At 39.0% G+C, this 25,352-nt stretch overlaps 1 protein-coding gene and 1 pseudogene across 1 annotated transcript in view; one reads left to right on the forward strand and one right to left on the reverse strand.

Moving 5' to 3' along the window:
- CCDC141 (coiled-coil domain containing 141) overlaps positions 1 to 25,352 on the forward strand; it is a 207,778-nt gene that overhangs the window by 31,791 nt on the left and 150,635 nt on the right. The window lies entirely within an intron of this gene.
- LOC115893240 lies at positions 14,915 to 16,271 on the reverse strand (annotated as a pseudogene).

Below are 25,352 nucleotides of genomic sequence, written 5' to 3' on the forward strand. Positions count from 1 at the left end.
ATGTCTCATTGTCAACACAAAGTCTGCTCACATTGTAAACTGGGCATTCCGTTTTGTTCCCTTAAACAACTAGTTTTAAAAAATGTTATTAATGCTGCTATCAATTTATCCAAGGGTTTTATTTGGTAACTGCCCTGATTTTAAAAAAAATCTGAGAATATGTGTTTTTTTCAAGGTAAGGACAAAAATTGATTTTTCAATACTTTGCAAATAGATTGAAGTGTATTTTTTCACCTCAGACAGGGTCTAATTTTCTTTTAGGATAGTTTGTGTAACCTAGCTGCTGCTTTCTTCAAGTTTAAAGATGGTACCAACATGAAGAAAGGACTTTATTACGCTTTAAAGCAGGGGAATGAGGATTTAAGGAAGGGCACAGAAATGACTTGAAAGTTGGGAACCCAGTGTGCTTAACTCCCAAGGAACAGAAAAGAAGGGTTATCACCCACCCCAGACATACCCCTATAAGGTATCTTTCTTCAAAAATCGATGTAAGTAAGAAGTGGAAGCTCATTTGTAAGATGGGCTTCTTTAGTTTACAATAGAATGATGTGATTCCTTAACACAGGTGTCTCTATCAAAAGATAGAACTAGAAGTATTATTATTATTATTTTTTTTTTGCAAAAATCAACTATTTTTCAGAAAGAAATAAAGAAAGATGTGGAGAACACTGGATAAATAGGCCACCAGTATGCACTTTCTTTTGTTGTAAATAATTATTTAAAAGTTCAAAATATCTGGATAAAGTAGAAAATTTGATAATCATAACTTACAAATATTCATACTGTATGAAAATAAAATCTGCCAAATGAATAGATTAATACATTTTTTTTGTGTGGGAGAAATCTCCTCCCTCCCCTATTAAAAAAAAAATTAGAAAAAGAAAAAACACTTCTTGAAGCATGGTGACCCACATAGGGAATATGTTTTGCATCAAATGTTTGCCTGGGGACCAATTGACCCAAACTTCAGCATATGTAACACCTTTTACCCTTCAGAAATATGAAGTCTCAGCAGTTTATAAAGCCCACCCTACTCTGCTCTTCACCCTCCACCCTGATGCCAACCCTCACCTTCTGACCTCAACCAGAATTCCACTTGTTTTCCACTAGGTAAAATTAACCAGTACATTCTTAAAAAAAGAAAGAAGTTTATTCTTGCTTATTCATGAAAAGGTATCAAGACATCAATGTGTCATTCCTACCACTTACCAATTCACTCAAAAGTCAGTAAAAGCATACTCTATGTCAGGTACTAGATTAGATTCAATCAATACAATTATGATTATGACATAACTCCTGTACTCTAGAAGCTTACGTGAAGACGGACCATTCTTAGCAACTTTTTATTTTGAAAAATTTCAGACCTGCAGAAATCATTCACTTATATGTTGCATATTTTCTTTCTCTTTCTCATCTTGCCTCTAAACATGTGTTTATGTGTATACATTTTTTATGGTGGGGGGAGAACTATTTACTTTTTTTCCCCCATAAGTTATTGGGGTACAGGTGGTATTTGGTTACATGAGTAATTTCTTTAGTGGTGATTTGTGAGATTTTGGTGCACCCATCACTCGAGCAGTACACATTGCACCATATTTGTAGTATTTTATCCCTCGCCCCCCTCCCACTCTTCCCCCCAAGTCCCCAAAATCCATTGTCTCATTCTTATGCCTTTGTGTCCTCATAGCTTAGCTCCCACATATCAGTGAGAACATATAACGTTTGGTTTTCCATTCCTGAGTTACTTCACTTAGAATAATAGTCCCCAATCTCATTCAGGTCATTGCAAATGCTGTTAATTCATTCCTTTTTAAGGCTGAGTAGTATTCCATCATTCATATATATATATATATATATATACATACACACACACACACACATATATGAATACTATATATATATATATATATATATATATATATATATATATATCACAGTTTCTTTATCCACTCATTGGTTGATGGGCTTTTGGGTTGGTTCCATGATTTTGCAACTTGAATTGTGCTGCTATAAACATGAATGTGCAAGTATCTTGTTCGAATAATGATTTCTTTTCCTCTGGGTAGATACCCAGTACTGGGATTGCTGGATCAAATGGTAGTTCTACTTTTAGTTCTTTAAGGAAACTCCACACTGTTTTCCATGGTGGTTGTACTAGTTTACATTCCCACCAGCAGTGTAGAAGTGTTCCCTGATTGCTGCATCCATGCCAGCATCTACTGTTTTCTGATTTTTTTGCTTATGGCCATTCTTGCAGGAGCAAGGTGGTATTGCATTGTGGTTTTGATTTGCGTTTTCTTTTTTTTTTTTTTTTTTTGAGACGGAGTCTTGCTCTGTCGCCTGGGCTGGAGTGCAGTGGCCGGATCTCAGCTCACTGCAAACTCTGCCCGCGAGTTTACGCCATTCTCCTGCCTCAGCCTCCGGAGTAGCTGGGACTACAGGCGCCCGCCACCTCGCCCGGCTAGTTTTTTTTTTATTTTTAGTAGAGACGGGGTTTCACCGTGTTAGCCAGGATGGTCTCGATCTCCTGACCTCGTGATCCGCCCGTCTCGGCCTCCCAAAGTGCTGGGATTACAGGCTTGAGCCACCGCGCCCGGCCTTGAGCCACCGCGCCCGGCCGCGTTTTCTTGATCATTAGTGATGTTGAGCATTTTTCATGTTTCTTGGCCATTTTGATGTCTTCTTTTGAGAACTGTCTATGCATGTCCTTAGCCTACTTTTTGATAGGATTGTTTGCTTTTTCTTGATGATTTGTTTGAGTTCATTGTAGATTCTGGATATTAGTCCTTTGTCAGATGTGCAGATTGTGAAGATTTTCTCCCCCTCTGTGGGTTGTCTGTTTACTCTGCTGACTGTTCCTTTTGCTGTGCAAAAGCTCTTAAGTTTCATTAGGTCCCAGCTATTTATGTTTGTTTTTATTGCATTAGCTTTTGGGGGCTTGGTCATGAAATCCTTGCCTAAACCAATGTCTAGAAGGGTTTTTCCAATGTTATCTTCTATAATTTTTATAGTTTCAGATCTTAGGTTTAAGTCCTTAATGCATCTCGAGTTGATTTTTGTATAAGGTGAGATATGAGGATCCAGTTTCATTTTCCTACATGTGGCTAGCCAATTATCCTAGCACCATTTGTTGAAAAGGGTGTCCTTTCCTCGCTTTATGTTTTTGTTTGCTTTGTCGAATATCAGTTGACTGTGAGTATTTTTATATTTCTGGGTTCTCTATTCTGTTCCATTTGTCTATGTGTCTATTTTTATACCAGTACTATGCTGTTTGGGGGACTGTGGCCTTATAATATAGTTTGAAATGAGGTAGTGTGATGCCTCTAGATTTGTTCTTTTTTTTTTTTTGAGACGGAGTCTCGCTCTGTAGCCCAGGCTGGAGTGCAGTGGCATGATCTCGGCTCACTGCAAGCTCCGCCTCCTGGGTTCATGCCATTCTCCTGCCTCAGCCTCCCGAGTAGCTGGGATACAGGCACCTACCACCATGCCCGGCTAATTTTTTGTATTTTTAGTAGAGATGGGGTTTCACCATGTTAGCCAGGATGGTTTCAATCTCCTGACCTCGTGATCCACCCGCCTCGGCCTCCCAAATTACTGGGATTACAGGTGTGAGCCACTGTGCCCGGTCTAGATTTGTTCTTTTTGCTTAGTCTTGCTTTGGCTATGTGGGCTCCTTTTTGGTTTCATGTGAATTTTAAAATTGCTTTTTCTAATTCGGTGAAGAATGATGGTGGTATTTTGATGGGAACTGCATTAAATTTGTAGATTGCTTTTGGCAGTATGATCATTTTCACAATATTGATTCTACCCATCCATGAGTATGGGATGTGTTTCCATTTGTTCATGTCATCTATGATTTCTTTCAGCAGTGTTTTGTAGTTTTCCTTGTAGTGATCTTTTGACTCCTCGGTTAGGTATGTTCCTGAGTATTTTTTTTTTTTTTTTTGCAGCCATTGTCAAAGGGGTTGAGTTCTTGATTTGATTCTCTGCTTGGTTGCTATTGGTGTATAGAAGAGCTACTGATTTGTGTATATTAATCTTGTATCTGGAAACTTTGCTGCATTCTTTTATCAGTTCTAGGAGCTTTCTGGAGGCGTCCCTAGGGTTTTCAAGGTAAACAATTATATCGTCAGTAAACAGGGGCAGTTTGACTTCCTCTTTACTGATTTGGATGCCCTTTATTTCTTTCTCTTGTCTGATTGCTCTGGTTAGGACTTCCAGTACTATGTTGAAGAGGAGTGGTAAGAATGGGCATTCTTGCCTTGTTCCAGTTCTCAGAGGGCATGCTTTCAACTTTTCTCCATTCAGTATCATGTTGGCTGTGGGTTTGTCATAGATGGCTTTTACTTGGCTTTTACTACATTAAGGTATGTCCCTTGTATGCTGATTTTGCTGAGAGTTTTAATCGTAAAGAGATGCTGGATTTTGTCAAGTGCTTTTTCTGCATTTATTGAGATGATCATGTGATTTTTTAAAAAAATTCTGTTTATGTGGTATATCACATTTATTGACTTGCTTGTGTTAAGCCATCCCTGCATCCCTGGTATGAAACCCACATGATCATGGTGGATAGTCTTTTTGATATGTTGTTAGATTTGGTTAACTAGTATTTTGTTAAGGATTTTAGCATCTATGTTCATCAAGGATATCAGTCTAGAGTTTTCTTTTTTGGTTATGTCCTTTCCCGCTTTTGGTATTAGGGTGATACTGGCTTCATAGAATGAATTAGGGAGAGTTCCTTCTTGCTCTGTCTTGTGGAATAGTGTCAAAAGGATTGGTACCAATTTTTCTTTGAATGTCTGGTAGAATTCTGCTGTGAATCCGTGTGGTCCTGGGTTTTTTTTGTTGGTAATTTTTAAACTACCATTTCAATCTTGCTGCTTGTTATTAGTCTGTTCAGGGTATCTAATTCTTCCTGATTTAAGGTAGGAGGGTTTGTATTTTTCCAGGAATGTGTCCATCTTTTCTAGGTTTTCTATGTGCATAAAAGTGTTCACAGTGGCCTTGAATCATCTTTTATATTTCAGTGGTGTCAGGTAGACTATCTCCTGTTTGCTTCTTAGTGAGGTTATTTGGATTTTCTCTCTTCTTTTCTTGGTTAATCTTGCTAATGGTCGATCAATTTTATTTATCTTTTCAAACAACCAGTGTTTTATTTCATTTATCTTTTGTATTTTTTTGTTTGTTTGTTTCAATTTCATTTAGTTCTGTTCTGATCTTGGTTATTTCCTTTCTTCTTCTGGGTATGGGTTTGGTTTGTTCTAGTTTCTCTAGTTCTTTAAGTTGTGACCTTGGAATGCCAGTTTGTGCTCTTTCAGTCTTTTTGATGTAGGTGTTTAGAGCTATTAACTTTCCTCTTAGCACCACCTTTGCTGTATCCTAGAGGTTTTGATAGGTTGTGTCATTATTGTCATCCAGTTTGAAGAATTTTTTAATCTCCACCTTGATTTCATTTTTGACCCAGTACTCATGCAAGAGAAGATTGCTTAATTTCCATGTATTTGCATGGTTTTGAAGGTTCCTTTTGGAGTTGATTTCCAGTTTTATTCCACTGTTGTCTGGGAGAGTGCTTGATATAATTTCAATTTTCTTCAATTTATTAAGGCTCGTTTTATGGCCTATCATATGGTCTATTTTGGAGAAAGTTCCACGTGCTGTTGAATAGAATGTGTATTCTGTGGTTGTTGGATGAAATGTTCTGTATATATCTGTTAAGTCCATTTGTTCCAAGATACAGTTTAAATCCGTTGTTTCTTTGTTGACTTTCTGTCTTGATGACCTGTCTAGTATGTGTTGTCAGTGGGGTATTGAAGTCCCCCACCATTGTGTTTCTGTCTATCTCAGTTTCTGTCTAACTCTATTAGTAACTGTTTTATAAATTTTGGAGCTCCAGTGTTAGGTGCATGTATGTTTAGGATTGTCATATTTTCCTGTTGGACAAGGTCTTTTACCATTATATAATGTCTTTCTTTGTCTCTTTTAACTGCTGTTGCTTTAAAGTTTGTTTTGTCTGATATAATAATAGCTAACCCTGCTCATTTTTAGTGTCCATTTGCATGAAATGCCTTTTTCCAACCCTTTACTTTAAGTTTATGTGAGTCCTTATGTGTTAGGTGAATCTCCTGAAGGCAGCAGATAGTTGGTTGGTGAGTTTTTTGGTCCATTCTGCAGTTCTGTATCTTTTTTTTTTTTTTTTTTTGACAGAGTCTCACCCTATCACCCAGGCTGGAGTGCAATGGTGCAATCTCGGCTCACTGCAACCTGTGCCTCCCAGGTTCAAGTGATTCTCCTGCCTCAGCCTCCCAAGTAGCTGGGATTGCAGGTGTGTGCCACCACACCCAGCTAATTTTTTGTATCTTTAGTAAAGACAGGGTTTCAACATGTTGGCCGGGCTGGTCTTGAACTCCTGACCTTGTGATCTACCCAACTCAGCCTCCCAAAGTGCCGGGATTACAGGCATGAACCACCATGCCCAGCTGGTTCTGTATCTTTTAAGTGGAGCATTTAGGCCATTTACATTCAATGTTAATATTGAAATATGAGGTACTGTTGCATTCATTGTGCTCTTTGTTGCCTGTGTACTTCGGTTTGTTTGTTTGTTTGTTTTTGCTTTTTAACTTGTATTTTTGTTTTATAGGTCCTGTGTGATTTATGCTTTAAAGAGGTTCTGTTTTGTTGTGTTTCCATGATTTGTTTCAAGATTTAGAGCTTCTTTTAGCAGTTCCTGTAGTGATGGCTTGGTAATGGCGAATTCTCTCAGCATTTATTTGTCTGAAAAAGACTGTATCTTTCCTTCATATACAAGGCTTAGATTCGCTGGATACAAAATTCTTGGCTGATAATTGTTTTGTTTGAGGAGGCTGAAGACAGGACCCCAATCCTTCCTAGCTTGTAGGGTTCCTGCTGATAAATCTGCTGTTAATCTGGTAAGATTTCCTTTATAGAGTACGTGGCGATTTTGTCTCACAGCTCTTAAGATTCTTTCCTTCGTCTTAACTTTGGATAATTTGATGATAATCCGCCTAGGTGAACATCTTTTTGCCATGAATTTCCTGGATGTTCTCTGTGCTTCTTGTATTTGGATGTCTAGGTCTCTAGCAAGGCTGGGGAAGTTTTCCTCGATTATTCCCCCAAATATGTTTTCCAAGCTTTTAGAATTTTCTTCTTCCTCAGTAACACCGATTGTTCTTAAGTTTTGTCATTTAACATAATCCCAGACTTCTTGGAGGCTTTGTTCATATTTTATTCTTTTTTCTTTGTCTTTGTTGGATAGGATTAATTTAAAGACCTTGTCTTCGAGCTCTGAATTTCTTTCTTCTACTTGTTCAATTCTATTTTGTGACTTTCCAGAGGATTTCACATTTCTAAAAGTGTGTCCAAAGTTTCCTGAATGTTTGATTGTTTTTTCTTTAAGCTATCTATTTCCTTTAATATTTCTCCCTTCACTTTTTGTATCATGTTTTGGATTTCCTTGCATTAGGCTTCACCTTTCTCTTGTCCCTCCCTGATTAGCTTAATAACTAATCTCCTGAATTCTTTTTCAGGTAAAGGGATTTCTTGTTGGTTTGCATCCATTACTGGTGAACTGATGTGATTTTCTGGGGAGGCCGACCAGCACAGAAATAGAGCATTAAACCACCAAAGCTAAGAACCCTCATGGAATCCACTGCACCCCAACCCCCACCCCTGCCACTTCCACTGGAACAGGTGATGGTATCTAAGGCTGAGAGACCCATAGGTGGTTTACATCATGGGACTCTGTGCAGACAACCCCCATTACCAGCCTGGAGCCGGGTAGACTTGCTGGGTGGCTAGATTCAGAAGAGAGAAAACAATCACTGCAGTTCAGCTCACAGGAAGCCACATCCATAGGAAAAGGGAAAGAATACATAGGAAAAGGGAACACCCCATGGGACAAAAGAATCTGAACAACAGCCTTCAGGCCTAGACCTTCCCTCTGAGAGAGCCTACCCAAATGAAAAGGAACCAGAAAACCAACCATGGTAACATGACAAAATAAGGCTCTTCAACACCCAGAGGGGAGAACTATTTAAAAGTAAGTTTCACACATCAGAAGTTGGGCATTTAAACAAATAAGCCCAATAAAGTTGTAACAGCTTCAGCAGAAACCCATATAAAATATAGTTACAAGGAAAAGGAGGGCATAGGAGACAATCAAGAAAGTCTTCCTCAGAGATGATTTGCCAGGTATTTTAGAGATGGGAAGACAGCTTGAGCAACAGGAAAAACGTGTATCAAGGTCCCAGGACCAACCCCATGCACAGCATTAGGAGAGCAGTAAGTAGTTTTGCATGGTTGGCCCATGTGCTAGGGATAAATAGATTGGGAAAAGCGTCATGAGAAAGATAGGATGGACAAGTAGGCAGTGGCTGAAATGCAGAAGGCCTCGTATGCAACTACAAGGAGGTTTCTCTTTATCTTATGGCTGACAAATAATCATTGACAAGGGATAGGCTGAGGAGTGATCTGATTTGTGCTCTGTATTCAGAACTTTATAGAGAGAACATCTAAAGTTAACAGAACAATGGTGAAGAAGGAGATTTTCGGCACTCTGATAGTCCTGTGGGTAGAGATATTTGGGGAACTCAAAGCTTTTCAAATGCCCCAATATCTTATCCATGAATTGGTGCCCTGATTTTTCCACCACAGAATATGTATGTGGAGCAGTGCTTCCAAAATATGGTTGTGTGTTACAGTCAACTGAGGAGTTTTAAAAGAAGCAGAGAGTCACAGCTTTTACTCCAGACCTATTGAGTCAGAATCCTCTGAAGTGGAACCTGGGGATCTGTATTTTCCAGAATTTCCTCCAGGTAGCACTGGTGCAGCCAGTTTACTGAGTGAGGTTTGGGCACATCAAGTTGCAGAGGGAGAGTAGGAAGCAATGGCTACAGAGGTCTTACAAAGGCTCAGTTGATCAGTGTCCGTGACACCTACCAAATGCTGTGGGAGCAGGTTGGTTATATTAGCCTGCATTGCTCAAGCTGCCATGTCATATGTCTCTTTGTGTCCTTGGAAAGTCTTGCAAAGTCAGGCATATGGTAGAGGCTCCTCAACTATTTGATAAATGAATGAGCATGGTTGAACCCTAATGTTAGCGAAGACTGGCAGTATGACTAACAGTGTGCTTGCATATTTTTATTTGACCAAAATACTCTAAAATACCAATTTGTTAAAACAAGAGATACATATAGCCTAAAGCCCAGTTATTTATTCAGACTTTTCAGCAGTTCTGTTCATTTTAATTTTAAAATTAGGGCTCAGTCATTTTGATAAAATATCTGCTCTGAAGAAGGTAACAGATCTTAGAACACAGAAGATGACATCAGTCATCTTGTGAACACTGTTACACTGAGATTTTATGAGCTAAACTAAGAAAATGTATTCTCTGGTACTACTTCTGATTCAATTATCATCACTGTGTGATTGTGATAGATAATCTAAGTGATGACAACTGGACATAACATTAGTAGTTAATTCAGACATATATTAAATAATGGAGACAGGAAAAATCATTTGAAGTTAAACTTGACAGTCATGGCGTGATGTTTATTTCAAACATGTTTTGAAAGAAATGTTTTAAAACATTTAATCTTTTTGCTTGGTAAAAGAAGAGATAGTATTATTGCATTCATTAGTTGAGGTTTTATTATAGATGTCAAAACCAAGACTCTTATTAGACATTAATGTTTTTAAAATAATTGTGTCTGACCCTCGCCCATTTAAAATAAAAATCTCATTTAGACATTTTATGTCTAGAGAGGTGCTGAATGGACAGTCAGAAGGTGGATGTTGGGGAAACAGAGCTGATCTTCAGGAATCTACAGTTGACTCTGTTCAAAAACCATGTTCCAAAGTAACATGCATTTTAAAGCAGCTAAATAATGTTTATCAGATGCAGCTCTTTTGATAAACAGAGGTGATTTAAAGATTTTAATTTACTTCACATGTTTATTAAGTTCAGTTTGGAGAAGCCGTGAAAAATGTGGATTAGGTCTCAGTGTTTATTTGCATAAATAGGAGACCAAGTTAGAAGCAGGCTGAATACAGGAATACTGTAACATTGTCAAGTCTCTGTCTCTCTAGCTCGTGGACAGTCTCTCTACACATGGCTGATGGTATGGCCAGTCAGCTACACCAAGCTCACATCTTACCAAATTTGTAACCAGTGAATAGAATCTTTACAGATACCCTCAGCAGAAAAGATTCTGTGGAACCTGATTTTCCAGACTTTGATCATTTTCCATCCTTGAATCAATCATGTTTTCATCCTTGGGCCCATCAACTCAATAATAAGGGGGAAGGCAACTCTTATGGAGCTGGCTCTATGTCATTACTTTCCCTTGTCAGTGGGTGGAGAAGCAGGTTGATCCTTCCCCAAATCCTGTGTCATGGATTTCTCACATGGAAGGGGTGTTTTACTAAGAGAGAAGAAAAGCGTTGTTCTATTGGCAAAAGGAAAAGAAAAAAGTCAACAAGTGGCTTAATTTTCCCATTAGTGTTTAATATGTTTAAGGTACGAAGAAAAATCAGTCTTTAATGGCAAAAACAAATTTTATGCTCCCAAGTGAGGAAACATTGCATCTCTTCAACAGTGAAAACAATGGTTTTATTCTTGTATTTCAGTAATGTCTTAGATGTTATATGCCTCTCGCCAACTCTGGGTCTAATTTTAAACTCTTGTATAAAATGTGTTAGACAAAAAAGTTAAACATTTCACATGCAAAGTTTCTAGATTTTAGCTACTCCTTGTGCCTTGGAAATGGTAAATACTCAATATCTGTTGCATAAATTAATTAATTATTGTATCACTGAACCATGGAAATAGATGGGTCCTTAGAAGGTATCTAGTTAATCTCTTGGATGGATGCAGATATTTCCTACAATGTCTTGCAGAGGGATCATTGAACCACTCTCTGAACACTTTCATGTGAAAACTCCCACTGATTTTGTTCTCAGGGAGTTTGTTTGCCATCTACCAACATCTTACATAGTTAACAGAAACTGGTAACACTGAACAAAGGGACATTCACAGTTTGCTTAATTTCTTTTTATCCTCCCCACCCCCATGTATGTTCAGATAAAAATAACAAATTGAATGATATATCAAGTAATATTATCTGCCAACGAAATGTAAATGAACTAGCTGGTCTTTGTTCAGGGGAAGTGGGGAAGAATTCCAATGAGGGAATTGATTGAGAGATAGAAGTCATGGACCATTGTTTCAGCCTTGAAGCTGCCTGAGAGGAAGTAATGATTCTCCTGGATAGTTGGTACCTGAACTGAGAGCTAGGCTGGCTTCTTTGTGGCTGTGGGAGGTGTATCTTCACTGGAATGACAGAGAAGAGGAAAATGAGGTTCTGTGTGATTTAGAAGGTAGGGAGGTACAGAGTATCCAGAGGCGTAGCTTATGTTAAGAAACACCAATACCACTGGGCATGGTGGCTCATGCCCACAATCCCAGCACTTTGGGAGGCTGATGTGGGTGGATCACTTGAGGTCAGGAGTTTGAGACCAGCCTGACCAACACGGTGAAACCCCATCTCTACAAAAAAATACAAACATTAGCAGGCATGGTGGCACATGCCTGTAGTCCCAGCTATGGGGGGGTTGGGGGAAGTAGAGGTTGCAGCGAACTGAGATCGCACCACTGCACTCCAGCCTGGGCGACAGAGTGAGACTCTGTCTCAAAAAGAAAAGAAAAGCAAGAAAGAAGCACAAACACAGTGTTGAAGCAGGCATAGGATGGTGAAACACAGGTTCCACATGTCTTGTAGTGTTATTTGTCACTTCTGGTGACAAGATTTTTTATAATGTAATATGCCTGTTCTTTGTAATGTTACTTTTTTATTGTTTTTTTTTAATAGATGAATTACATATGTAAATAATCTCTAAATGCATCTCATCTTTGAATTAATTTGCTTTGTCTTTTTATCCTGTAATATATACATTATAATGTATTTTAAAACTATTTAAATAATGTCGGTGTGTTACATTGTTTAATAATTTTCTAAACCTTTTTTTAAAAAATTCTCCAAATAATGTTCACAAGTATAAGAAAATCTGTGAATAAGTTCTTGTGGAATAGTTTAGATCCATTTACCTGAATATTTTTCACTACAGGTAGTCTAATTGGAGGGAAATCACTATCAATGAATCTTGTGTAGTTGAAAATATTTAAAGAAATTTGTTCATATTAGGTTTGAATAGAGCATTCCTAAAGTCTTCTCTAAATTGTAAGTTTGGTGATTTAAAAGCTCTCAAGAAGTCAAAAAAATTTTGTGACTTTTAAGAACTTAGTCTTTAGGCCGAGTGTGGTGTCTCATGCCTGTAATACCAGCACTTTGGGAGGCCAAGGCAGGTGGATAACCTGAGGTCAGGAGTTCGAGACCAGCCGGGTCAACATGGCAAAATCCCATCTCTCCAAAAAATACAAAAGTTAGCCAGGCACAGTGTCACGTGCCTATAATCCCAGCTGTTAGGTGGGGCAGAGGCAGGAGGATGGCTTGAACCTGGGAAGCAGAGGTTGCACTTAGCCAAGATCGTGCTACTGCACTCTAGCCTGGGCAACATAGCGAAACTCCATCTCAAAAAAATATGTATATATAGTCTTTAATGTTCTTTATTTAGGAAGCATTTTAGATACTTAATAGAGAGGACAAGATGTAGTTTCAAGAAAATTTCAGGAAATCAATATCCAGATGTCATTCATAGAATAGAAATTTCAGATGGCATCTTCATCTTGACTCTGAAATGATTAATTACAGAAATGGTTGGCAGTAGAATTAGAATCAAATTGACAATAAAATATTTATTAATTCAAATACCATTATTTCACATACCATGGATAACAGTTCCATGAACAATTTTCACATATAATTTACCTGTCAGGAAACGACTATTATTCTTCAAAATTGGTCATTTGTATGCATTGTATGATTTTTTGAAACAAATGTATTAGAACAATTATTAGCATTAGAAGAAGTAGCAAAAGATGAATATAAGCATTGGCAATATGGTAGCAATAATGACAGCATATGTTTGCTCTCACATATGTTCATTTTCTTTTAGTGAGGGATACCCCAAGGATTCATAGAGAGGAATATATCAGTATCTCCCTAATCATTAATGCAGTCTTCAGCCCAAGGGAACTGCAAATTCCAGAATGCAACATTTCATTCTTATTTTAACATGGATTTCAGAAACCAATGGACCAAATTTGATGAGGAAATTGGACTTACTATGAAGCCCCAAATGCTAAGACTTGAACTTTATACAATGTAGACTTTTGCTAAGTTTACTACATTTCTACATTCAGTTTTAAGTAGTAGATGTTTGTACTCTCCACCTCATCAGCATATGTGATACAATTACTTGTTTTCATATACAAAAAATAAATCATTTCACCACAGAGAATTAGTATGAAGTTTAAGAACAAAATGAATGATTGTGTTTTTATTCTGAAAAAAGCAATTATTTTAAAAACATATTCTAACATACATGTTTCTTGAAAGTAAATCATTGTTATTTGGATTCAGATTAAAATATCTTATGTTTTGAACTTTCATCGTTTCTGAACTTGTCATTGCAAGCTATCATGATTGGCGTTCCACGTAGACACTTCAAATCAGAAATAGGTTTTTGTTTCCTCTTGTGGGTATGGCGTCACTTAGTTTACTACTACTGTGACTTCAATATATTCTCTACAAGTGGTTTGATAAATACACAATAATAATAGTGTAAGAAGGTATACAAAAATATAAACATAAGTAAAATAATAGCTAATATTTATTGCATACTTACTATATTTGAGGCACTTTACTAAGAGCTTCCATGGATTACTTCATTTAATCTTCACAAAATCTTATAAGATAGTTACTATTAGTGTTGGTATTTTATTTATTTATTTATTTATTTATTTATTTATTTATTTATTTATTTTGAGATAGAGTCTCACTCTGTTGCCCAGGCTGGAGTGCAGTGGCACAATCTCAGCTCACTGCAACCACTGCCTCCCGGGTTCACGCCGTTCTCCTGCCTCAGCCTCCCTAGTAGCTAGGACTACAGGCGTCCGCCACTACGCCCAGCTAATTTTTTGTATTTTAGTAGAGACGGGGTTTCACTGTGTTAGCCAAGATGGTCTTGATCTTCTCGTGATCCGCCCGCCTCAGCCTCCCAAAGGGCTGGGATTACTGGGATTACAGGCATGAGCCACCGTGCCCGGCCTAGTGTTGGTATTTTATAACAGGCTGAGGCCTAGTGAGAAAAAGTAATTTTTAAAATGTGCAGAGCTCCTACCTGGTGGAGCCAGAATGTGAACTCCAGGGTCTGGTTCTTAATCACTATGTTACGCTGCATGCCATGCTTTGAAAGGAGATTTATTTTACAATGTGGCCACTCAAGGCAAATTCATCTCCACCACTGGAGAAACAACTCAATGTGCATGATTTTTTTTTCTGTTGGAAAACATAATCTTTATACATGAAAGATAATGTTATGTCAACATTTTCTTCATGACCAAAATTGTCTCCGTTTCATGAGAAGAAAACTTTTCAATTTTATTTTAAAAAGTTAATATAAGTGAAAATATAAGGTTAATTCCATCCAAAAACAATCACTGGGCAAAACAGATCTTTGTCCCATTTTCCAGATTGACTCAATACATCAATCAAGTTATATGAGTAATTGCTCAACTGTTTACTTATCTTTCTGGCAGAATATCTTTTACAACTATTTTGAGTTCACAAAAAGAATATCAGTCCTACTCTATTTGTGAGAGGTATTATTTTGATGTATTTGTGATGTTTCCTGGGAACTTTACCCCATTCATTACAGTGTCCTTTCTGGTCCCGACCTTCTTTTTGGGGAGAGTAGTCTGATTTTATTTACTCATTACTCAAAAGATATTATTATAGACTGGACTCAGAAGTAGGCATAGGCTGCATTTCTTGGTTGTCTGCTCCTGGCATATTTCTTTGGCTTCCTTCATTCTTTTGGCCAAAAGTTTAGCATGTTCCGTAGTATACTGTTTCTGCAGAGCAACATAGCAGCATTTGTGTTGTGAGACATCTGGAGTAACAAGATGCTGAATCTTGGGTGTTTTGGTCCTAGGCTTACCTTCTTTGTTAAAGGCCTTTCTTACCACATATTGTTGGACATCATCTTTTTTAGAGAGATTGAAAAGTTTGCAGATTCTGCTAGCTCTTTTGGGCCCCACGTTATGAGGCATCATAGTGTCAGTCAGTCCAGGAGTATTCTTCTCTCCCTTTTTTACAATAAGTTAGTCGAGAACATTTAGATTGGCATCCACAATGCAATCCTGAACAGCTTTACACTTTCCTTCTCCAGTTCTTCTGGGTGTATAACAGGAATGCCCTGTACTCAGTAGCAGGTGGACATGGTCATGGGCCAAGACATCCTGCTTCATAGGAAAACCTTCTTATTCCTACCACTGATTTGGACCACATAATCCTTCCATTCTTCACCCAGAGCATCAGCAGTTATTTCTGTGGTCATGTGCTTCTCATAAAAAGTATGAACTTTAGCCAGAAGTAGTGGCTTATGCTTGTAATCCCAACACTTTGGGAAGCTGAGAGGGTGGATCAGTTGAGGTCAAGAGTTAGAGACCAGCCTGGCCAACATGCCGAAACCCCATCTCTAATAAAAATACAAAAATTGGCCAGGTGTGGTGGTGCACACCTGTAATCCCAGCTACTCAAGAGGCTGAGGCAGAAGAATCACTTAAACCCAGGAGGCGGAGGTTGCAATGAGCCAAGATCACACTACTGCACTCCAGCCTGGTTGATGGAGTGAGACTCTGACTTCCATGAATTTCTGGCAGCTGGTGACTGAGAAGGAGATATTCAGCTGTTTCAAGAAGCAGCTGATTGCCTCCAAGGTGCCACAAAAAAGAGCTGGTCTCCACTTTCTTACATCAAACTCTGTAATGTCCTGTGTCTTCCTGGCTTTGTTAATCCTGCCATTCCTGCCTGTGCTCCCCAAGGTTCTCTGATTTCCAGATGCTCTGCTATCTAGCACAGCCCTCCATCTCTTTTTAACTCCTCCTCCTCTGATCTTTTTGGTTCAACTTTATGATTTTTTAAAGTTGCTATTCTCTTCATACCTTCCACAAATGCTGCAATCATAAGTCTGGAAAGGCAGAAGTGGTTTCTGGACAGTTGGAATATATTGACTCCACAGTTCGTTGGCATAGATGATCTCTGGTGTTGGTTGCTGACACTGCAGCTGCACATCAGCACATTTAGGTGTTACTCCCAAGGCTCCACTCCTTTCTTCATTTCCTCTGTTGAGCTGTTTCTCAAATTGTGCATCTCATGTCCCTAAGAGTTCACAAATATACTCTCAGAGATGCATAAGTACCTAAAATAATCTCAAATTTTGATTGTTTAAAAATATTTCATATAAGTTACCAAATTTCATTGCATACACTTGTACTTGTATTTTCATTTCATTGGTGCCAAAGGAATGGCAGTGTTTGACTTTTTTCATGTTTTCTCAAACTGGGGATTCATAGCTTGTTCTCTGAGTTCCTGTGCTCTCAAGATTGAGAAAAACTGCTCTGCAGTGCTTGAAATGGACGTGGGCAAATGAGCATCACCCAGGCCTGGCTATTCACTCCTCATGCATCTGTTGTGTACTTTTTGCATTACACACTGCGTTACACACAAGGAATGAAAAACGGTTCCTTTCAAGGGTTAGTGGGGAAGTCAGATAAGTAAACAATTTTAATCTATTATGATATTGCTAGTCAATTGGTACAAACTTTCTGGAGAACAATGAAACAATTGCATCAAGCCTTGTGGATAATCCTTAACCCAGTCATTTCACTTTTAGAAATTTATTTTATGAACACAAGAGAGGTCTACAAAGATTTGTATGAAGGACCCAGAAGACAAATTAAATGAGGATTATTGGAATTGACTCAGCTCAACATTATTTATAATAGTTATAAATGGAAAGCAGATTTAAAATTTAACAATAGGGGAATAGTTACATTAATTATGTACATAAACTCCCATCCCATGTGATGGGAGTTTAGATAGCCATTAAAAATATTATTTTGGCTGGCACGGTGGCTCATGCCTGTAATCCCAGCACTTTGGGAGGCCGAGGAGGGTGGATCACAAGGTCAGGAGTTTGAGACCAGCCTGGCCAAGATGGTAAAACCCCATCTCTACTAAAAATAAAAAATTAGCCAGGCGTGGTGGCATGCGCCTGTAGTCCCAGCTACTCGGGAGGCTGAGGCAGGAGAATCCCTTGAACCTGGGAGGCAGAGGTTGCAGTGAGCCGAGATCGCGCCACGGCACTCTAGCCTGGGCGACAGAGCAAGACTCCATCTCAAAAAAAAAAAAAAAAAAAAAAAAAATTATTTCTACAAAATATTGAAAACAAAGGACTCATAATACTATTTTAAGCTGAACAGCAACACACAGCTCTCTATACCAGAAGTCAACAAACTTTTTCTGTAAAAGGGTCAGACAGTGAATATTTTAGGATATTTTATCTACATTTTAAATCATTTTAGGTAAATATTTTAGAATCATGTTACTTTGTTAGTATTTAGACTAGGCTGTTGCATTGTGATAGTAGCTGTGGACAGTATGTTAGCCAGTAGACATAGTTGTGTTCCATAAAAAAACTTTATTATGGACATTGACATTTGAGTTTCATGTAATTATTATGTGTCATGAAATATTCTTTTTTAAGTTTTGTTTTCAACCACTTAAAAATGCAAAAGCCATTCTTACCTTACAGGCCATACAAAAACAGATGGCAGGACAGATTTGGACCACAGGCTATAGTTTGTTGATCTGTGATCTATACTATGTGATTCTAATTGTGTGTGTGGTGGCGGGGAGGTGGTGAATCTCTGAGCAGTGGAATTATGGGCAATTTTTATTTTTTATGGTTTTCTTGTATTTCTCCATTTTAAAATATGAACTTACATTACTTTTATAATCAGAAAAGCAAAAAATAAATGCACTACAATAATGGCTATAATGGTGGAAAGTGCTTTAAAGGGGCTAATACACTTGACCCAAGTAGGAGAGGAGGATGAGGGTCAGGGAAGGTTTGCTGAGACAACTTCTGAATAGTGTTGCAAAGGATGATGAAGAGTTGTTCAAGGATAGGTGAGTCACGGAGGAAATAAGGGAGAGTGAGAGGCCAAAAGGAAGAGAATTCTAGGCTGAGAAATAGATGATAGACCATAGGAGAGTCAGGGAACCACAAGAATTTCAGAAGGCTAGAGAACAGTGTTAGGGATTGAGCCAAGAGGGATAGGACTAGAAAAAGAATCAAGCACTGAGAATCTTATTTGGTATGCTTGGACTTTAATTTTTTGTCTTAAACTCAATTGGAAGCATGGAAAGAATCGTGAGTTGCTGAGTGACATGCTCATACTTCTGATTTAGAAACTTCTATATGGCATATGGGTAGATAATGGATTGGGTGAGGGTGAGCCTAGAGGCAGGAGAGCAAGTTGAAAGGCTGTTGTAGGAATTCGGGTGAGAAGTGTTGAAAGATGAAACTGAGGTACAGGGTTGGAAACAGAGAAACGAAAGGGTTCAAATCATATGTAGGAGTTGACTCAGTGGGCCTTGGTAACTGATTAAATCTTGGAGTTGGAGGAGATGCACAGGAAAGAATGAAGGTACCCTTCTGTGTTTTTGCTCCTGACAGTCAGGTGAGTTTCAGTGTAAATATAGAAGGTATGATCTATTTGTAGATGGTTTGAGTTTGAGGTAGTTGTGGAAAATTTGAGTGGAGATTTTCAATATGGAAAATTAGGAGAAATAAGTTAGTAGACAGTGGTTGCAGATATAAGAGCTGATGTGTTCACTTGGATGAGGGTGTTGAATAATGACTGCTACACTTTCTCCGCCATCCCTATTGGACTGTACAGAGATGCAATCCAATCAATGTTCACGACTTGCTGTGATAGTCTATTCAAACTTTAGAATCACTTGTCCTCAGGTCTCAGAGTCACATTAGCATTTCTGGAGTAAGTTAACTGTAGTTTGAAAAAGTCGCCCAGATGATTTTGATATATGCTCCTCAGACCCACCATTGATACTTGCTTGAGAAGAAAACATCAAAGACTATGATATCCTGAAACACCTAGATGTTTAAAAATAGGAAGAGAAAGTGAATCTGTAAAAGAGAACAGAAACACAGAAGAAAAATCAGAGTGCACTGGTAGTCAGTGGAAGAAAAAAAAATTTTTAATGGAGCATGCAGCAGTATTAATCACGAAGAGGTAATTAAATAAAGATTGCTGGTGTTGACCAAAATGAGGTCGTATAGACCTATACAAGAATATTTCACTAAGATGATGGGGACAGAAACCGTTCAGGAGTGAGTGGAGAAGTCGATGGGTATTAAGGAAAAAAAAAAACTGAAGCATGGAGGAAATGAAAACAATACAATAGCAGACTCCTCCTCAATCTTTTATATTTGTTACCACAATGTGTACTATTATACTTAAGAGGTCTTCAAAAATGCTTGCTGAATAACTGAGACAATGGATGAGTGAATACATTCATGAATAACTTCAGCTTCCATTTGATATTATCTTCGCTGAACTGTAAGGGTCATTGAGAGTATTATTTTATTTGAACAAGGGCAGTTTGGTTTTAGCTTTAATAGAGGATAAAGAGCACCTTTTCCATTCTAGTGAAGTACTTTCTATGGCTCCCTGTTGATTGAGAATGTTATAAGTGCTGTAGAATACTATATAAATTCTTAAACTAGAAATCAATATACAAATATTTTTATTTATATTGCAATATTATTGCTGAATTTATAAATAAGACATACAAAAATGAGATTTCTCCTGCTTTTAAGTGTGTTTTCAGATATGAAGTTGTCTTTCCATACCTTATGGTTTTTGATGGTCATCCATGGGGAAGAGCTGCTTCTCTCCATTTAGACAAGAAATCCATCTACAGCCAACAGCAATGGAGAGAGGTCACTTGAGGGGATGGGTTAAAGGCAGGAGCACCAGGCTCATTTTCAGTGTTCAAAATCATATCCTCAGGTTTGCCTGGTTTAAATCCATAGTACACAAATCTTATGAAATTGCTAAAATAATTCTATAGCTTTAAACAGGAAGTGAGAGAGAGAGAAGACTTAGAGGTTGTTATCAAGGGTTTTCCCAACATTGGAAAACTGGGAATCATGGCATTCTGGGGAATGAGGAGGAAAATTTTGATCTGGTCTAAACAGACTTCTAGGCCAGGCGCGGTGGCTCAAGCCTGTAATCCCAGCACTTTGGGAGGCCGAGACGGGCGGATCACGAGGTCAGGAGATAGAGACCATCCTGGCTAACACAGTGAAACCCCGTCTCTACTAAAAAATACAAAAAACCAGCCAGGCGAGGTGGCGGGCGCCTGTAGTCCCAGCTACTTGGGAGGCTGAGGCAGGAGAATGGCGTAAACCCGGGAGGCGGAGCTTGCAGTGAGCCGAGATCTGGCCACTGCACTCCAGCCTGGGCGACAGAGCAAGACTCTGTCTCAACAAAAAAAAATAAAAATAAAAATAAAAACACTTCTAATACCTATGGAAGACTCTGTTCCAAACTTAAGAGAGCCCCACCACTCTAGAATCAGTTCTGGGCGGCAGTTTTGTTACAACTTCCTAAAGTTGATGTCAGATTGGAACGTCTTCTCTAACAACTTGTGAAATAAAATAAAATAATTTTCAAGAGAAAGCGAAAGAAACCTCTTAGACTTTTCCCACACTTCTACCACAAACATTTATTGAGCCTCTGCTGTGTGCAGGGCATTCTGTGTTTCTCAGTAGGGGTGCTATTTGGTGGGACAATCCTTCCTCAAGCCCCTCCAATCACTACCACACACCATGTAACAACTAAAACAGTCTCAGAACCAGTGCTGGAACCGTAAATGTGAGTGAGACAACTTAGGTCTCTGTATCCCCTTCCCAGATCTGAAATCATTATCGTCGGCATGCTAGGGTATCATGCCCTGTAGCTGTCTCCATTAGTACCTCACTTGTGTTTGTGTTTCAGGCTGACTAACTGATAGATACTGCTCCATAGGGGAAGAGAAAAGAAAGAAGTAGCTTCCATGGAGGCTCAGCAATGGACAATAAAATAAAATAGTATTTCCTGAGTGCTGACAGCATATGAGCAATCCCCAGATTCAAAAGGGAAGGCCTGGCCCACAGGATGATGTGGCACATGGGCAAACAGAAAGCTAGACCACTAAAAGAACCACAAAGCCTTCCTAACACCTTTACCAAGGCTGAAGAAGTATCACAGAGACCCAATTACTCCACATCAAAAACCTGGATTCTGCCTTTGGGTTCAAGATCATGTTCTATTTCCAGAATCTCATAGGAGACACATTTTAACTGGTCACTCCTGAGATTTTGGATTTACTAGAAATATCCCTGCTCTTTAAATCCTGTCTAGTTCACTCTGTTTGAGTCCCTGTCTCTTCCAATATTTCAGATGATATTTGATAGGTCTTGGGAAGCATTGGGCCATACCTGGCCTCTGATCCCAGCAGCTTAAGAGCGATCTAAAATTCCAAGGAAACTTGAATCAGACAGTTTTCTACGATTCCCAAAGCAGAATGTCTGCTGACTTTCTTGGAGAAAATCCCAAGTGTAATTTGTACCAAATTAAATCCAGAGGGTTCTGCAAGAATGTTCTGGCCTTGGATCTGCAATGAATAGAACATTTTGTGGTTCACAGCAGAGGTCATGGGAGAGTCCCAACAAAATATTGGGAGCCGTAATCATAGTTCTTTAAATCGCTCTCCCTAAAGCCTTTATATCACTGATTTATAAATTGTCATTTGAGTGGGAAAAGAAAAATACTAAGAGGAACTTATTTTATGTGTTTAACAAGGCTAAGAGGTTCCAAAGGCAACCCTATTAGATATAGAAATAGCCCATTCTTGGATTTATTTTAGCACCTTTGTGCCAAATCTGAGAAATATTACTGGAAAGTTACATGTTTACCTGGTTTTCCCTAGAATGAATTCGTAGTCTATTATTCCTTATTCTTCCCTGTATCACTGCCATAGAATTTTCCAATTCTGGCTGGGTGCATTGGCTCACTCCTTTAATCCTAGCACTTTGGGAGGCCAAGGTGGATGGATCACCTGACGTCAGAAGTTTGAGACCAGCCTGGCCAACATGCCGAAACCCCATCTCTACTAAAGATACAAAAATTAGCCAGGCATGGTGGCACATGCTTGTAATCCCAGCTTCTTGGAAGGCTGAGGCAGAAGAATCTGGGAAGCAGAGGTTGCAGTGAGTGAAGATCGAGCCACTGCACTCCAGCCTGGGCGACAGAGTAAGACTCCATCTCAAAAAAAAAAAAAAAAAGAGAGAATTTTAAAATTTCATGGAATTTATATTTCAGTTATTACCACACTCTTTGTCATATGAAAAAAGTTAAAATTTAAAACTTTTAATATAATATTTTCATCTTATATATTCTTGAACTAACACCATTATAAGTGGAGATTGAGGCCAGGTTAACCTATTTTAATGTTAAAAAGTATAAAATGAAAAATATGCACAACACAAAATTAACCAGCCCTTACTATGGTCTCAAACTTGTCACACAAGAATGAAATGTCCAGTTATTATGCTCTCAAATAGATAGGTAAGAAAATACACACTTTTGGTCAAACTCTCTTGTCAATGTAGACACTCGGTTGTCTGTTTATTCTAATAGCAAAGAAAACAGAGCTGGCACATACTCATCTATCTCTTAGTGGATATTCATTGCCGTTTCTACCCAGTCTGCTGGAGACCTTTTTTGAGGTAGCTGTGAAATTATCAGTCTATGATCTAGATTTTTTGTTTTGTTGCATTATAAATTTTATTTTTTTCTTTATGAAGTATAAGAGAACCTTGGTGACAAAATGTACCAGTAAAGGATTTTTACATTAGTAAATGTATCTGTCAGCTTGATATGGTTTGGTTTTGTCCTCACCCAAATCTCATCTTGAATACCCCTATGTTGCGGGAGGGACCTGGTGGGAGGTAATTGAATCATGGGAGTGGGTCTTTCCTGTGCTGTTCTCATGATAGTGAATAAGTCTTATGAGATTTGATGGTTTTAAAAATTGGAGTTTCCCTACAACAAGCACTCTCTTTACCTGCTGCTATCCATGTAAGATGTGACTTGGTCCTCCTTGCCTTCTGCGTTGATTGGGAGGCTTCTCCAAATGGGTGGAACTGTGAGTTCTCCATTAAACCTCTTTTAAATTTTCCAGTCTCAGGTATGTCTTAATCAGCAGCATGAAAATGGACTAATACAGTAAATTGGTACCAGTCGAGTGGGACGCTGCTGAAAAGATACCTGAAATGTGGAAGTGACTTTGGAACTGGGTAATAGACAGGGGTTGGAACAGTTTGGAGGGCTCAGAAGACAGGAAAATGTGGGAAAGTTTGGAACTTCCTAGAGACTAGTTGAATGGCTTTGCCCAAAATGCTGATAGCAATATGGACAATAAAGTCCAGGCTGAAGTGGCCTCAGATGGAAATGAGGAACTTGTTGGGAGCTGAAGCAAAGGTGACCCTTGTTATGTTTGAGCAAAGAAACTTGTGACATTTTGCCCCTGCCCTAGAGATTTGTGGGGCTTTGAACTTGAGAGAGATGATTTAGGACATATGGCAGAATAAATTTTTCAGCAGCAAAGCATTCAAGAGGTGACTGGGTGTTGTTAAAGGCATTCAGTTTTATAAGGGAAGCAGAGCATAAAAGTTTGGAAAATTTGCAGCCTGACAATGCGACAGAAAAGAAAATCCCATTTTCTGAGAAGAAATTCAAGTTGGCTGCAGAAATTTGCATAAGGAACAAGGAGCTAATCCCCAAGAAAATGGTGAAAATGTCTCCAGGGCATGGGAGAGGTCTTCACAGCAGCCCCTCCCATCACAGGCCAAGGCCTAAGAGGAAAAAGTGGTTTTGGGGCCAGGCCCAGGGTCCCTGTGCTGTGTGCAGTCTAGGGACTTGGTGCCCTGCCACCCAACCACTCCAGCACGTCTGAAAGGGTCCAACGCAGAGCTTGGGCTGTAGCTTCAGAAGGTGCAAACCTCAAGCTTTGGCACCTTCCACACGGTGTCAAGCCTGTGGGTACACAGAAGTCAAAAACTGGGCTTTGGGACCCTCTGCCTAGATTTCAGCAGATGTATGGAAATGCCTGGATGCCTATGCAGAAATTTGCTGCAGGGGCAGGGCCCTTATGGAGGTCACTACTAGGGCAGTGCAGAAGGGAAATGTGGGACTGGAACCCCCAAACAGAATACCTACTGGGGCATTGCCTAGTGGAGCTGTGAGAAGAGGCCCACTGTCCTCCAGACCCCAGAATGAGAGATCCACTGACAGCTTGCAAATAGAAGCTGGAAAAGTCACAGACAACTCCAGCCAGTGAAAGCAGCCAGGAGGGAGGTTCTACCCTATGAAGTCACAGGGGCAGATCTGCCTAAGTCCAAGCATGACCCAGATGTGAGACATGGAGTTAAGAAAGATCATTTTGGAGCTTTAAGATTTGACCACTCGGCTAGATTTCAGACTTGAATGGGGCCTGTAGCCCCTTTGTTTTGGCCAGTTTCTCCTATTTGGAATAGCTGTATTTACCCAATGCCTGTACTCCCATTGTGTCTAGGAAGTAACTAACTTGCTTTTGATTTTACAGGCTCATAGGTGTAAGGGATGAGACTTTGGACTGTGGACTTTTGAGTTAATGCTGAAATGAGTTAAGACTTTGGGGGACTGTTGGGAAGGCATGATTGGTTTTCAATATAAGGACATGCAATTTGTGAGGGGCCAGAGGTGGAATAATATGGTTTGGCTGTGTCCGCACCCAAATCTCATCTTGAATTCCCACATGCTGTGGGAGAGACCTGGTATGAGTTAATAATTGAGTAATGGGGTTAAGTCTTCCCCATGCTGTTCTCATGATGGTGAGTAAGTCTCATGAGATCTGATGGTTTTAAAAATAGGAGTTTCCCTACACAAGCCCTCTTTGCCTGGCGCCATCTACGTAAGATGTGATTTGCTCCTCCATGCCTTCTGCTATGATTCTGAGGCTTCCCAGCCACATGTAACTGTGAGTTCTCCATTAAACCTCTTTCCTTTGTAAATTCCCCAGTCTCAGGTACATCTTTATCAGCAATGTAAAAATGGACTAATACATAGCTTTTATTAGCTAGGGTAACAAATGACCCCAAAATAGCAGTGGCTTACAAATAACAGATTTTATCTTACCATGTTGGCTGCATGGTAAATGCAGTTCAGGTTTGTGTGTCTCCTTTATTTTAGAATCCTGGAT

The sequence above is a fragment of the Rhinopithecus roxellana genome, chromosome 14 (genome assembly GCF_007565055.1).
Source record: "Rhinopithecus roxellana isolate Shanxi Qingling chromosome 14, ASM756505v1, whole genome shotgun sequence".
NCBI lineage: Eukaryota > Metazoa > Chordata > Mammalia > Primates > Cercopithecidae > Rhinopithecus > Rhinopithecus roxellana.